Here is a 13,685-nt window from a genome sequence, read left to right on the forward strand (position 1 = left end):
CACAGGCACACACCTGCCACATAGTCCTAGAAGTAAGAGTTGAGGATGACCTGCAAGGATAAGAAAGAGAAAGAGGGTCTCTGTCACTGATGTGCTCCCCACCTGGATGGCCAGCAGAACTGAGGGTACAATGCCCCACAGGAGGGCTCAGGCCTGCAGACTCCAGAGGCTGCGGAGAGTACCAGTCTGCCAGCTCCTTTTCCTGCGCAGTCACCCACCATTCCAACAGCCCCCCTCCCCAGGCTCCTGATGCTACTGCCCACTCACCATTTCCAGGTGCTCAGGAGTCAATCCTTGTTCCTAGGAATCTTCAGCCCCTGCACAGCAGAGTAACCTGGGACTCTGAAGCAGGAGCATGAAGCCTAGAGGTGAATGGCTGATGGTGACCTCAGGGAAACAGGAAGGCAGTGGAAGCCCACCCCCAACTCCCTGGCACAAACAGTATTGGGTGGTTCAAAGTGTTCCTGATTGGACAGGGCCTCAGCCTGCCCCTCAATTCAGGGAGCTTTCTCTGTGAGTGACAGCAAATAATATCCAACTCAGGCATGAATAAGACCAGAATGACAGGTTCTTGGTTACAGTTTTTTTTTTTTTTCTTTTTCTTTTGATATTTGGGAATTGCTCTCCAAAGCCTCAGGCTGCTGCCATTTTAAGGCAATAGTTTCTTCTAGAGGTGGAAGCTAGTCCAACCAGCAGAACACTTCCAGTTAACATAATGTACAAGGTCATTTCAGTTTATGGATTTTATATGCCAATATAGTTTTCATGAACAAAAATAATGTGACAATTACTATGAAATGTTATGTAACTTTTCTGCTCTCTGTTCTTGTTATGATAAATTTGAATGGGAACAACCTCTTAAAGCAACATTATCCAATGAAATCAACACCAAAGGTGCAAGTGTAATTTAAATATTTATAGTATTCACATTGGTAGCTTAAAAAGAAAGAGTAGAAATTGATATTAATAACATAGAACGGCCTTTCAAGAATATTACCTGTAATGTATAAAGCTGCCATTTTGCCCGCCTCCCCACCACCTGTCAATCTGCGCTCTGCCCGCCTTTTATGTTACAGGGATTTCCGGCTTATGCCACCGCCATTTTCCTGCTTCCCACGTTATGTCCTAACATGCAAGCCAGCTATTGGTTCATCAGTCAGCTTGCAAGTATTCTCCTCCGCTACTGGTTCTTTCCAGCCCCGGAGATTCCAATATCTGGGAGAAGCACACATGCCATCTTTCTCTTTTTTTCTTTCTTTTCGCCCTGAGTGGATGTGTTAATCATCCGCATAAATAAAGTCTCTTGCGTGAGACCTTGTGTCTGCGGTGCAGTTTTTCTGGGAGCTATTGGCAAGCCGCAACTGAGACAAGCGAGCGAGCGGCAGGTCAGCAGGATCGCGCAGCAGCGGCTATCACCGCGGGTCCCAGGCTGAGCTGCATTTTCCCCCTTACATTACCTTTATTTGTCTTATGAAATGCTACCAATGAAGTGCATGTGTTTTTGGAACTACATGCTCAAGGTTGACTCTCTCCATCACAGTAGCCACATTCCAGGTTTGAGGGTCCCTTGATATCAGGGACTTAAAAGACCTGATCTGTCTCTTTATATGCTCATGTTGAGGGGTAGAGTGCCCCAATAATTCTCCTCAGACCCAAAATTAGAAGAAACAAGACCCTGAGTGGGAGAAGGGAGCTCAAAGAAGGAAGTGTCCAAAAGTAGATCATTCTTTCTCACTTCATACAGACCAAAAGTTTTTCACATTGCAGATATCATACAGCAGAAAAAACAAAATGGGTTTCTTTAGGGTAGGCGCACAGCCTGAACTCTTCCATGGCCCTGAATCTATTGCTTACATACATAAAATTCAAACTTATTTGGCAATTTGAGGTTAGAAATAATGGTCAAACTGTAATATCTGTTTCTTATCATGAACCTACTCCCACAACTAATAAACAGGTGGGCTGGGACTCAGGATGAGTTGTGTCTGATTCCAAAGTTAAAACAGCTCCACCAGATCACAAAACTTTTGAAATATTTCTTTTTCTCATCAGATTTGGAAAGTGAAAATTATTCAAAACAGCAGGATTTGTGATCTATGTACATGAAATCCAGCCCTGCATATACATCAAGGACAAACACCAGCTAGGATTTATCTGAACACCCATTTATATATCAAAATGTAGGTTAATGTCAAATATGTGGGAAGTTAAATCAGGGTTTATTAATTATAAAACAGGCTGACCTAGAGGAATGTAAAGGACCACAAAACACTGTGTTTTCAAACCAAAGTGGAACATGGGCTATCGGGTCATGCAGCAGGAATTTTACATTGAGGGCATACAGCAAAAGGAGGCCAAGGAGGAACATATAATTATTGGCAGGACCATGAAACATCAGATAATTGGAATCTGGATTTCCTACATGAAGCATTGACAGATTGTGTTTAGGCATGTGAATGCTCTGAGTGCCCATGATGAAAATGTAATATACTTCTGAAGAAAAATGATATGTCAGAAAATGGTTAAGCACTATCCAACCTTAGACCATGGACAAGAGATCAAAAAGAAAAAGTACTTTTTAAAATGCCAAAACCTAGAGAATCCTGGCTGAGAGAAGCTGCTACAATCAGAGATTTCTTGTGCTGATGAAACGTCAGCAGCTCATCTGTGAAGCAATTTGCCTGTAGCTAGTAAATTTTTGCATGTGCATTTCCCTTAACTCAGTATTCCCTTTCTTGGGAGTCTGTCTTCAACAACTAGTTTACATTACCAACTGACTTGTATCCTCACCCCAGATCTCATATGTTGATATTCCAAATACCTGGTGACTCCATTGAAACATATGGTCCCTAAATACATGATTGATAATGTTCCAGTTAATTGGTGTAGTCTAATCTTCTTATAAAAAACATCAATAAAGAAAGAGAAGCATAGGAAAAACTGGTATGCAAACAGTCAGAAGATGACAATATACATGTCAAAGAGCGGATCTTGAAGGAAAACATTCCAGGAAACACCATGATAAAGAGACCCTGAAATCAGCACAAATAAATTTCTGTTTAACCCCATTTGCGGAATTTACATGAAAGAAAAATGATATTGATGGGACTCACTAGGTCACACACTGTCCCTGCGGCATGGGTGATTGAAGGTAGAAATGAATCACATCACATCCACCCGCACTGAAAGGCTGAACTACTTCAAGAAATGAAATCTATTACTGAATATTATAAAGACATTGAGGACACACTCATTACCTGATGGGCTATAGAGGTTTTTTTTTTGTGGTAAGGTAGTCATGAAAAACCAGTGGACTACTTTTACCTCATTTGTTTGTGTAAACTTTTCTTCTCTTTGTGTGAAATACTTTTCTGTGAAAGGTTAGGTTTTAAGTCTTCTAGAATAACTAGATGTACAGTGGTGATGACAGGTACATGGGCTTCCGGGGCAGGTAGCTAAAACAAAAGAGTAGCAACAGAAAATAAGTATTCAGTGTCCAGTAAACATTGAAAATAATGGAGAAATATGTTCTCCTATTTCTACATTTATGTAGATTTATACCTATTAAATTGCCAGAGAGAGTAATACAGTCTATGTCCCTTTGGGAATGGGAATGTAGATCATTCAAGTGGCAATTCCCAAAAAAGGTTTAGTGGAATCCCCATACTTGGGTATTTGTTCTGGATCTATCTTGACAAGCTCCAATTCCTGCCTGTTGATACCATTATCCAGATGTCTCATCTAATCTTAGACCAAAGATATCAGTATTGGATTTTATTGGTGCACTTGCTCTTTCACCAAAAAGACAGAATTAAGAAGTAACTTCATGAATATCTGAATGGAACTCAATGAAGAGATTGTCTCACATGTAGCACAATAATAAACTCTGAACAACCTGACTGATTCTACAGAGGTCACTCCCCAATGAATATTTTTATATTCAGATTAGTTACTTATAAATATATTCATAGTCCTCCATACTTGGGGACACTGTTTTATAGAATAAAGTCTTTGGATAAATATTCAAGTAGAAAAAAATAGTATCCAGTACTTAAATATCCACCCTACCAGCCATGTCCAGTAGCACAAACATGAAAGTTCTGTTACAGATTCTACATGGAATGTCCTGTTCCTATCATTGCAGACCCCCATGCCATTCCTACTCCTTACCCACAGACACAGAAGGGGAATATAAAGGGACTTATCAGATATGATCCCGGATGAGGACTTGCCAGGATCGATTTTCTCTGGGCTGCTCTCTTTTACCTGTGGGTGCCTCCTGATAAGCAGCCACATGGGTCTTGTGTGAGGGCCAAGTCAATATCTAAAAATGGTCCCACTCTGGACATTTTTGTGCCTAGAATATTGGAAGGTTTGGACACAACAATAAAACATCTTGCTGTCTTCCACATCTTCCTTAACAAGAGCTAAACAAGGGAATGTCCCTAGAATGTGGGTGCCTGGTTTCCAGAGTTCTACATTCTGTTGGATTCTAGTGCTAATAAACCATGACTTTTTCAAAGTTTGATTACCTGTGTCTCTTTCCATAATTAAACCTCTCAAAAGTTTCCTTTGGAGTGCTGATTTGTCATCTCCTTAACAATACAAAGTTATACAAACAGGGATGGCCTTTCAGCCCCTTGGGAATTTGTCAATAAACTATTGCCCACTTTTGTGGAGGCTCATAGCAGGTCTGGAAGGTGCCCTGGAGAAGATTTGAATCTGGATGGCAGCATTACAACTTTGATTTCATCCAAGTGAGTTTAATCTATATCTTGAGCCTGCATCCTGGCTGGAGCTAGAAAATCACAATAATTCCAGCATATACTTGTTAGAGAGCTCAGAATGGTGTAAAAGCAAGCTGTACTCCTGGGCTAACAGCTCACTGGTGGGAAATATTTCCAGTGGTCACATGATGGCAACCTTGCAGAAACTCAGGTCAACCTGGTTGCCCACCCAAATTCCAGGTCAGTCACCTGGACATCAGTCAGTGGTCACTAACATGCCTCTACAAAATCCACAGAGGCACTGCCCACATGTGCATCCTTAATGGCAGTTGAACACTCTGTGCTTTTCAAGGATTAAAAAAAAAGCATCTTCAACTACTCACTCTGTCCTGCTTGTCTTGATGCAAACAGAGTTGACTTGTTTCAAAGAGGAACTCTGTGCTATCTTGCTCCCCAAGTTTCTATGATGCTAAAAGTCACATGAATCAGAGAATAGTCAGTACTAAAATGGGCTCAAGGGTCTCCCTCTTTATGTAAAAAGTATTTGACTTTCACTGTGAGTCTAGGAAAGCTGATTTCAGATTTTCATAACTGTGTGAAAAACTCCATAGATTTGCCAATAAATAAATATATAAAGACCCTCACCAATCCACTAAAATGCATACTTTTCTGTTTGCCATAGTTAAATGTGGGAGACCTTGAGACTCCCTGCTCCCTTGGATCTCTACAACTTTGTTGAATGGGGGATGGTGGGTGTAGTTCTCTCTGTTGCTCTGTGCAGCACCAATAATGTCTACCTTCCTTTCAGTCTCTGACAATTTTGGTAACCTGCACTGGGGAAGAGATTCAGATATATGCTAATGTACCTAAAGAGATTTTATCATCAGGCTATGATAATATCAATTAGATTTTATGTTGCTTTTCAGTAATTTTGTTTGGTTTTCCAGTAATAGTATTCAAGGTAATTTAATAACAAGATTTGCTCCATTTATGAAATGGGAACAATGATTCTCTTGAAGGATTGACTGGGAAACTAAGGCAAATGCCCAGGATTACATTACTACCCAGTACACAGTTGTCTGAAATGCAGTGGAATGAGAAAAGGGAACGGAGCCAGGAGCAGAAGAGAATATGCACCACAATGGGGTCAGGAACCACAATTTCCCCCATGAAGTGCAGGCTACAAGGATTCGGGCCTGGTCTTCAGGTTTTGGTGAGAGACATAGGCCATTTTCTTAGCTAAGTCCATTTTCCTAAAGGCCATTTCTCTAGTGAAGCCAAGCTTAGACTGGTAACAATTGCCCCCAAGAGTCTCCCAGCCATGGCATAACATGTGCCTCTGGGATTCAAAACTTGAGGTCAGTACACTCTTGGCTTATTGAGGCTCATTTAATGAAACCATGACTGTCAGGTACACCAGATCATGTGTTATGCTGGAAGTCAGCACAGACTCTTGGTCATGGCAGACAGGGCCTGCTCTCTCCTAGGATTTTCTCACCGTTCAAGTAGCAATTTCAACAAGAAGCAATGACAGTAAAAAAACCCATGACTCTAATTCCATCCTAGTGCTAACAAGCAGCATGTGAACATACAGCCTTAAACAGTTCTGATGAAGGAACTGCCTGGTGGAGTCCTGGGGGAATGTGGGCAGCAGGGAGAGAGAAAAAGAAGACAGGAGGACTGTGACAACGGTTGGCAGCACAGTCTGCTGGCCCTGAATTCAATCACATCGCTAGAGGAGCAGCAAAGGGTTTACTTGTGAATATTCTTCCTGGGTTGTAAACTCCCTGAGGTCAGGGTCAGGGCTCAATGCCTAAGCAACACTGAGATGTCTAGTCCCATAAGAATGTCAAATTTAAGCCTGAATATTTAGGGGAATAAAACATCAATATGACTTGGATTCTTCAAAATTCGGTGCCATTCTTCATGCATGGCACCTCCCCTGAGGCAGGATAGCTAGACACATCTCTATGAATTTCTGAGCCTGAGTTTCCAATGACAGCTCTGTAGGACATGTAGGGCAGAGTCGGGTGTCCCACAGGCTCTGAGTGGGGACAGGGACTGTAAGCAGGTAATATCTTTCTATATTTCTACACACTGACCAATACTGCCACTATAGTTGTATGTGCTTCACACAATGTGCTCAATATATACATCAACAGATAGCACAATAGTAATTTTATCATTCATGCAATTTACTTTTTTATATTTGAGCATTACTTGCATTAATAAACCATTCATATTTTTAAAACATTATTCTAAAATCTGCATAAGAACTTGTAGAACAGTAGTACCATGGTTAACCCAGCCTAATTATACCTTCTTTATATTTGGGTTCCTCCTAGTTTTTAGCAATCATATAAATAATCTGTAAAATATAAAGTTGTTACCCAAAAGAATAAACCAACAGTGAAAGTAGAGAAAAAAATTTTGGTTGAGGGAGAATTTCTCTTCTCTCCCATCATTATCCCACAAGAACATCTTTCCGTGGAATCCTATTTCCTTGGCAAAAATTCTGCCGTTGAATTGTTTGGACCTCTGTCTCCTTAGCCTCCTTGTGTGACTCATGCCTACTCACCTCTCCTCTTGTAGTTGTGCTGAATCTTGGCAGGTATGAAGGAACACCCACTTCTGGTCATCCCCCACCAGCACTGGGGGAGGAGCCAGCGGTAGCCATACTGAAGCACATTTGAGAAACAAGACTGAGCTGTCGTGAGCAGCGAGGCCACCTATGAGAGGAAAGGGCTCAGGCCACAGCCTACCTCCTCTAAGGAAGAGTGACTATATTGCTTTCTGAGAAAGATGAAATTCAATCTCTGTGCACCACCTGCTTTGAGCTTCCCCATGCACTGGATGGAAAGTCTTGGAGTCTTCAGGATGGGGGGGCGGGTGGAGCTGTTCATATCTTTTTAGGTGTCCCAAGTCTCTTATTCCTATTTCTATATGATCATTAGTGTCTATCAGGTCATATGGCTCATCTAGGTGAGAGAATGTCATTTTGACCACATGGACATACCACAGAGAGTTGATTATTCTAGGGAGAAGGATCTGCACTCTCTATACTTGGAGCTATAAGCTCAATGTAATTTGGGTTGGAAATATTCTCAGTTGAATAAATGATAAACTTGTGTCAGGAATCATGGTCTATTGATCCAATACAGGTCCGTCCCTGATGACTGTGCAAGATAGGAAGGCAAGGGCGCTCAGGTCTGGCTTCCTTCTCTCTACAGTGAACCACTTCTCACCCCTGCTCTCAAAGGCCTTATCATATTGCAGTTGCTGGTTTCTCTGTCTTCACATGAACTTTTGTCTTTTGTAGACATTTGAGCAGCAGCTGACAGAAGGACAGTGGGCAAATGTGTGACTGTGCTAAGCCTAGTACTGTCTGGCTTCCTGCAGACACTGTGAAAACATGGTTTCTCCTCCCCAGAGCCCTTAACCAGTAATAATCATGAAAGAGGTAAATTGGAAGTCAGGATATGACTAAATTGTCAGGCACAAAGGTGCTGGAAGGCACTACATCCACTGAATATCACATGGCTGCAAGTGTATGTGGACAGAAACTAAGGATGCAATGGCCAGAACCAGGAGCCTGGTGATAAAGCCACACTTGTGGAAGAACATTCTGGACTCCTCATTGAGAGGAGCTAGGGCATTCCTCACCTTGCTCTCAGGGTGCAAGGATGACTGAAGGCATTCCTGGAAAATTACTTGTGGCAGAGGAGCACAGTGTTCATTTGTGTTCTGGTGAGATGAAACCTGATAGATCTAATTCTTCACATTGTGCCTGAAGACTCTGCCTCAGATGCAGGATGATTTTGAAAGTGGAAAGATGAACAATAATGTTTTTGAGGAAAGTAGGACTCATTTTAATTGGCGGTTGCTATAAACAGTTGAGATGTTAAATATTTTTGTAAGTATAACAGGAAAATTGAACTAAGAAAACTAAATAAACAAAAAATAATAGAAGTGCCAAAACTGCAAAGGTTACATAAAAATAAATACGTTTGGAAACTTCTACAAGATGTGAGTGGCAGGAATCCTCCCAATCTGAGTAACAAACTGACGGGCGTAGTCTCTGAGGAGCTGTCAGGTTGTCATCACCCTTCTGCTTTCCCTCTACCCCCTGTAGGCCTATGTAATCTTCTTGTACCTAAGGGAGACTAGCAATGAACTGGAAAGCCATGATTAACTCAAAACATCGTTTTGGAGAATGCATTTGAATTCATATTCTGGCTATACCACTTTCAAGACCAGTGGCTTTGGGCAGGAGGTTTACCTCCCTCTGGGCCCTGGTCTCCATTTTCTGGGTTCTTCAACAGTGCCATGAGCTGACAAAGATGGAGACTTCCCAACTCTATGGTGGAAACAACTCTTTTTCTGCAAATTGAGGGATGTCAGCCCAGAGTGTTTTATCTCTCTCAAGTGTCCATTTTCTTTTCCTCGATAAGTAACTCCTCATTTTTTTCTGGGATTCAAACTCTGAGTTTTACCCCATGTGGGATGAGTAGGGCAGGTGATCATGCCTAAGTATTCAGAGCATGGAAGCCCTCTGAACAAGGAAGAACTTCCCTGCTAAGTTAACTTGAGCTCATCCAGACAGACTGTCCCAGAGGCCCACAAATGACTGTTAGGAAGTGAGGAGGACTATCTTACTGCCATCTTGGGGCTCCAGGAGAGACCAGAAAATGGAATTAGATAGAACTGAGAGATGAAAAGAGAGTAGATCACAGATAACAGCTGCGCCTGCATTCAGAACTACCTGCAGGGTTTTTACTTGTAAAATAAACCCTGAGACACACACACACATGCACGCGTGTGCGCACACACACACACACACACACACACATCTGTTAGTTTGAGTTGGTTTTGGTTTTCTGTCACTTGAAACAAAGAATGAAGTGTGAACTATTGTTTTTCTCAATCCCCTTTCTTTAGTAGCAGTGAAGGGACTAGAGAATGGTAACAAGGAACAACAGAAGATTAAATGTCTTCAAAAATCAAACCCAATTAATAAATCAGGAAGTGGACTAAAAAACTTCTTAAAAGAAGAAATACAAATGACCAACAAACATGAAAAATTGTTCAACGTTATGACCAATTAGGGAAATGTAAACCAAACATACACTGAGATTTCATCTCTCATCGGTCAGAACTGCAGTCATGAAGAATACAAATAATAAATGCTTCAGGGGGCATGGAGAAAAAGGACCATGTTTATACCATTGGGGGACTGTAAATTAATGCAACCACTAGGAGATGATATAGAGGCTCCTCAAAAGACTAGGCATAAAGCACCATATGATCCAGCTATACAACTGTGCACTATTTATCCTAAGGAATCAAAGTCATCAAGCTACAGTGGTATATACACAGCCATGGCCCAAGTTTACAGCAGTGCAGTTCACAATAGCCAACAATGAAACCAGCCCAGGTGCACACCAATGAATGAATAAATGAAGATTATATAAATGTATATTATGTCTATATGTATATTATATATATATAATATATAGTTTTATCCAGTCACAAAAAAAATGTTATTTACACACACACACCCCAAATGTAGTTTTATTCATCCAAAAAGAAAACTGAAATGATGTCTTTGAGGAAGAATGGCTGGGACAAGAGGACCTCATTCAAGTGGAATAAGTCAGACTAGAAGGTTAAGGGTCATATGTCATATATGTAAGCTAGAGAGGGAAAGGAAAGCAAAGCAGGGGGTAGATCTTCTAAAAATCAAAGGAGGATCAGTAGAGGAGTGGGACCAAGGTCTGGAAAGTAGGGAGGGAGGGGTGAAGTGCTGTGGAATGATTTCCACCAAATTATGTTGTCATATTGTGTTCATGTATAAATATGTAAAAACAAATCCCAGCATTATATAAAACTGAGCCAAGTCTTTAAAATCAGGATCATGTCCTTGTTACACTTGTTTTGAAGATCAAACACACAAAAATGCTGAGGCAAGAAAACAAGTTTTATTTAAAGACTAGAACAGAGAGAACGAGGGAGGCAGGGAGAGATTCCTCTGGAGGGAAGGGGGTCCAGAGCTGACCTGAGGGTGCAGGGTTGTCTTTTCTTATTGTAGATTTTAAGTTCCCTTTCTTTTCATGTCCCCTCCTCCTATCTTACCTATGTGACCAAAGGTGACCAAAAGGGCAGGAAGGGAGCCATCCAGGGGATGATTTCTTGGGTTGGAAAGTGTAACCCCCCCACCACCTGGAGGCACTTAGCAGCCAGAAGACTGGGAATGCTACCTACCCATTTCCTTTGTTTTGACAATTAACTACCAGTTTTTCCCCTGCACTCACAACTACAATACATAAATTAAAAAGTAATAAAAAAGTCTAAGTCCATATAAGCCTGAGAAAGTCCTGACACTGGCCACATGTTGGAGCGCAGCTTTAGACAATCCCAGAGACTTGAGTCTGCCTTCATGGGCCTCCCCATATTCAATGAAGATTAAAAGTTACATTTTACTACTGGGCTGGTACAAAGATGAATATTATTCAAGAAAGATTACAGTAATTTAATTTTCTTAGGATTTCAAAATAAAACATTTCCATGGGATGCAGGCACTTTGATTATTGTGTCCAATTGACATATCAAATCTGAAAGTGCTTGCTTTTGTCTGTATTATAGAAAATATTTTTGTCAGTGGGTATATATTTCTAACAAACAATTTCTTTCTTGTTTCAGGCAAATCAATTTTCATTGGATCTACATTGCATTTTGAGAACCACATTAACTGAGGCACATTTCTTGGGTAAACAGAGTAGGTATAGCTATGTTGTGGGTTCCCGTTGGTGAGCTGTCACAACAGTGATCACTTCTGATTGGCTAATGTAGTTGAGGTTTGATTGTGTTGAACAGGATGGGAGGGAGGAGCAGAATCCCTCTCACATTTGACTGACTGAATGTGCAGTTTTCTTATTGGACCAATTACCCCCTATGCTAGAGACTGCAGGCTGGTAAAGATCATCCTGTAAAATCATGCTGGTTGTACAGTGCAGAGGCTTTTCATTTGTGTAGGTAAATCTCTAGCAGGAAAAGCCTCACATGCAAATCCTTGTTTAAAGGAGAGGGAACTGTATGTCCATCTTGTGGAGATGTCTAAGACCTGGCCTCAGGGATCATGGATATTGAGCTTCCTGCATCATTGATCATTTGCATGATACAGTGGGGAACAGGGTAACTGATGCTCAGGAATGGGTCAACTTTACCTCCTAGTAAACCTATCAAAGTGTAAGAAGGGAAAGACAGTCCTGGTGTTTACCTCTGTTCTTATACTTTCTCCTTTTGACTTTTCCTGAAAGAGCTGTAGACTGAAGTTTCAGAAATCTTCACAGTTTATCTGGAGCAAGATCAATATGGAACAGAATTTTTCAAATTAGTAAAATAGGGTTTATGACTTCTGGGAAACTGAGATAGTACTAAGACCCCCCTTCAAACTCTGATTCTTGTGATCAAGTCAGAAAGATTTCAGACAAGTCACTCAGATTAACAGGCTTCAGTTTACTGAAGGGATAAAACAAAGAAAAAATATATTCTCAAGGGAGAGAGTGGGTCCTCTAAGAAATGAGTAACTGTGTGCTTCTTCTGCAATCTAGTTTTATTGGAGGGTCCCAGGGAATTTTCCAGAGTCCACCAAGGGCCAAATCTTAAATTTTTACTGTCAGTTGAATGATTTCAGACTGTCAAGTCCCCACTGCCTTAACAATTCTAGGTCACTTTGGCCCATGCTGACTGGTTTTCATTGAATTTTTAACCATGAATTCTTACAGATTTTACAATTAGAAGAAATTATCCTTATCTCCCTGAGTTTTGGGACCTGGTTTGTGGAAAGGTTCATAAAATTCTCCCTTTTCCAGGCAACTTGTGTCCACCTTATATACATTATTTTATGCCTGCATTACTCCTTCCAAAACAGGTAGTTTGGTGAGAAATGTGACAAAATCCTGTCCACTTAGGCCAGGCAGGGATGCAGATAAATTGCTTATTGAAAAATAATGCATGTGTGGATCAGCACATTGAGTCCACTTTATAGAATTATTCTCTTAACCTCACGTTCTCACAACTCACATCTGTCACCTATCAATGAAGAAAAAAAAAGAACAGCCTAAGTCACACTATGTTTGAGAATGGGTTTCTAAGTGGGTATTCCAGACCAACATAAGTTTTACCAGAGACCATAATAGCAATGCAGATTCTCAGGTCAAACCCCAGATGTACAGTATTAGACACAAAAATCCTAATTTTCACAATCGCTTCAGGTGACATTTGGGACTGAGCACCTGTTTTGGTCTTTCTTTCAAGAACAGGATCTTTTTCATCACCTTAAGAAAACCTTTTTATGATGGTCTCACTGACTGACACTGCAGGAAGACTGACTTCCAGGGATGGACAGTTTCAGTTCAGGTAGACAAACCCTGAGACCCAAGGAGCTGCACAAGCAGTTCCCTAGTGCCAAGGAATCCAGGGAATCCTATTGTACTGTCCCCTTTAAGGTTCTCTACTCCATCCAAGTCTAATAGTCAAAACCCTGTAAAACTTTTGACCCTTACTTTTCTTCTGCAGGTGGAAGTATTAGCTAATTTGTTGTTTAAGAAACTCCAAAAGCCATGTCACTGCACTGTGACCACGATTGGGAGGATGTTTTTTCTTATATGGAAGATCCTGGTTTCTGGTGTGGTTTCCTGCAGTTGCCCTTCCGCACCACTAGATGGCGAGAGTGCACTTTCCTGCCGGCACTGAGGGGCACTCCACAGTCAGGCTGCAAGATTCTGAGTCCCATCAAAGTTCCTAAGGTGTCAGTGTGCGGAGGGCGATCTTCCTGCAGTATTCAGGGACGGGTGAGCAGCCGGGTTCATTAACAAGAGGGGTAATAAGCACTTTACTGTACCAGGAAAATCCTTTAGAAGTTTACAAGTCCGAGTTCCCATGCGTGGCAGCCTGACA

This window comes from Sciurus carolinensis, unplaced genomic scaffold (genome assembly GCF_902686445.1).
Source record: "Sciurus carolinensis unplaced genomic scaffold, mSciCar1.2, whole genome shotgun sequence".
Lineage (NCBI taxonomy): Eukaryota > Metazoa > Chordata > Mammalia > Rodentia > Sciuridae > Sciurus > Sciurus carolinensis.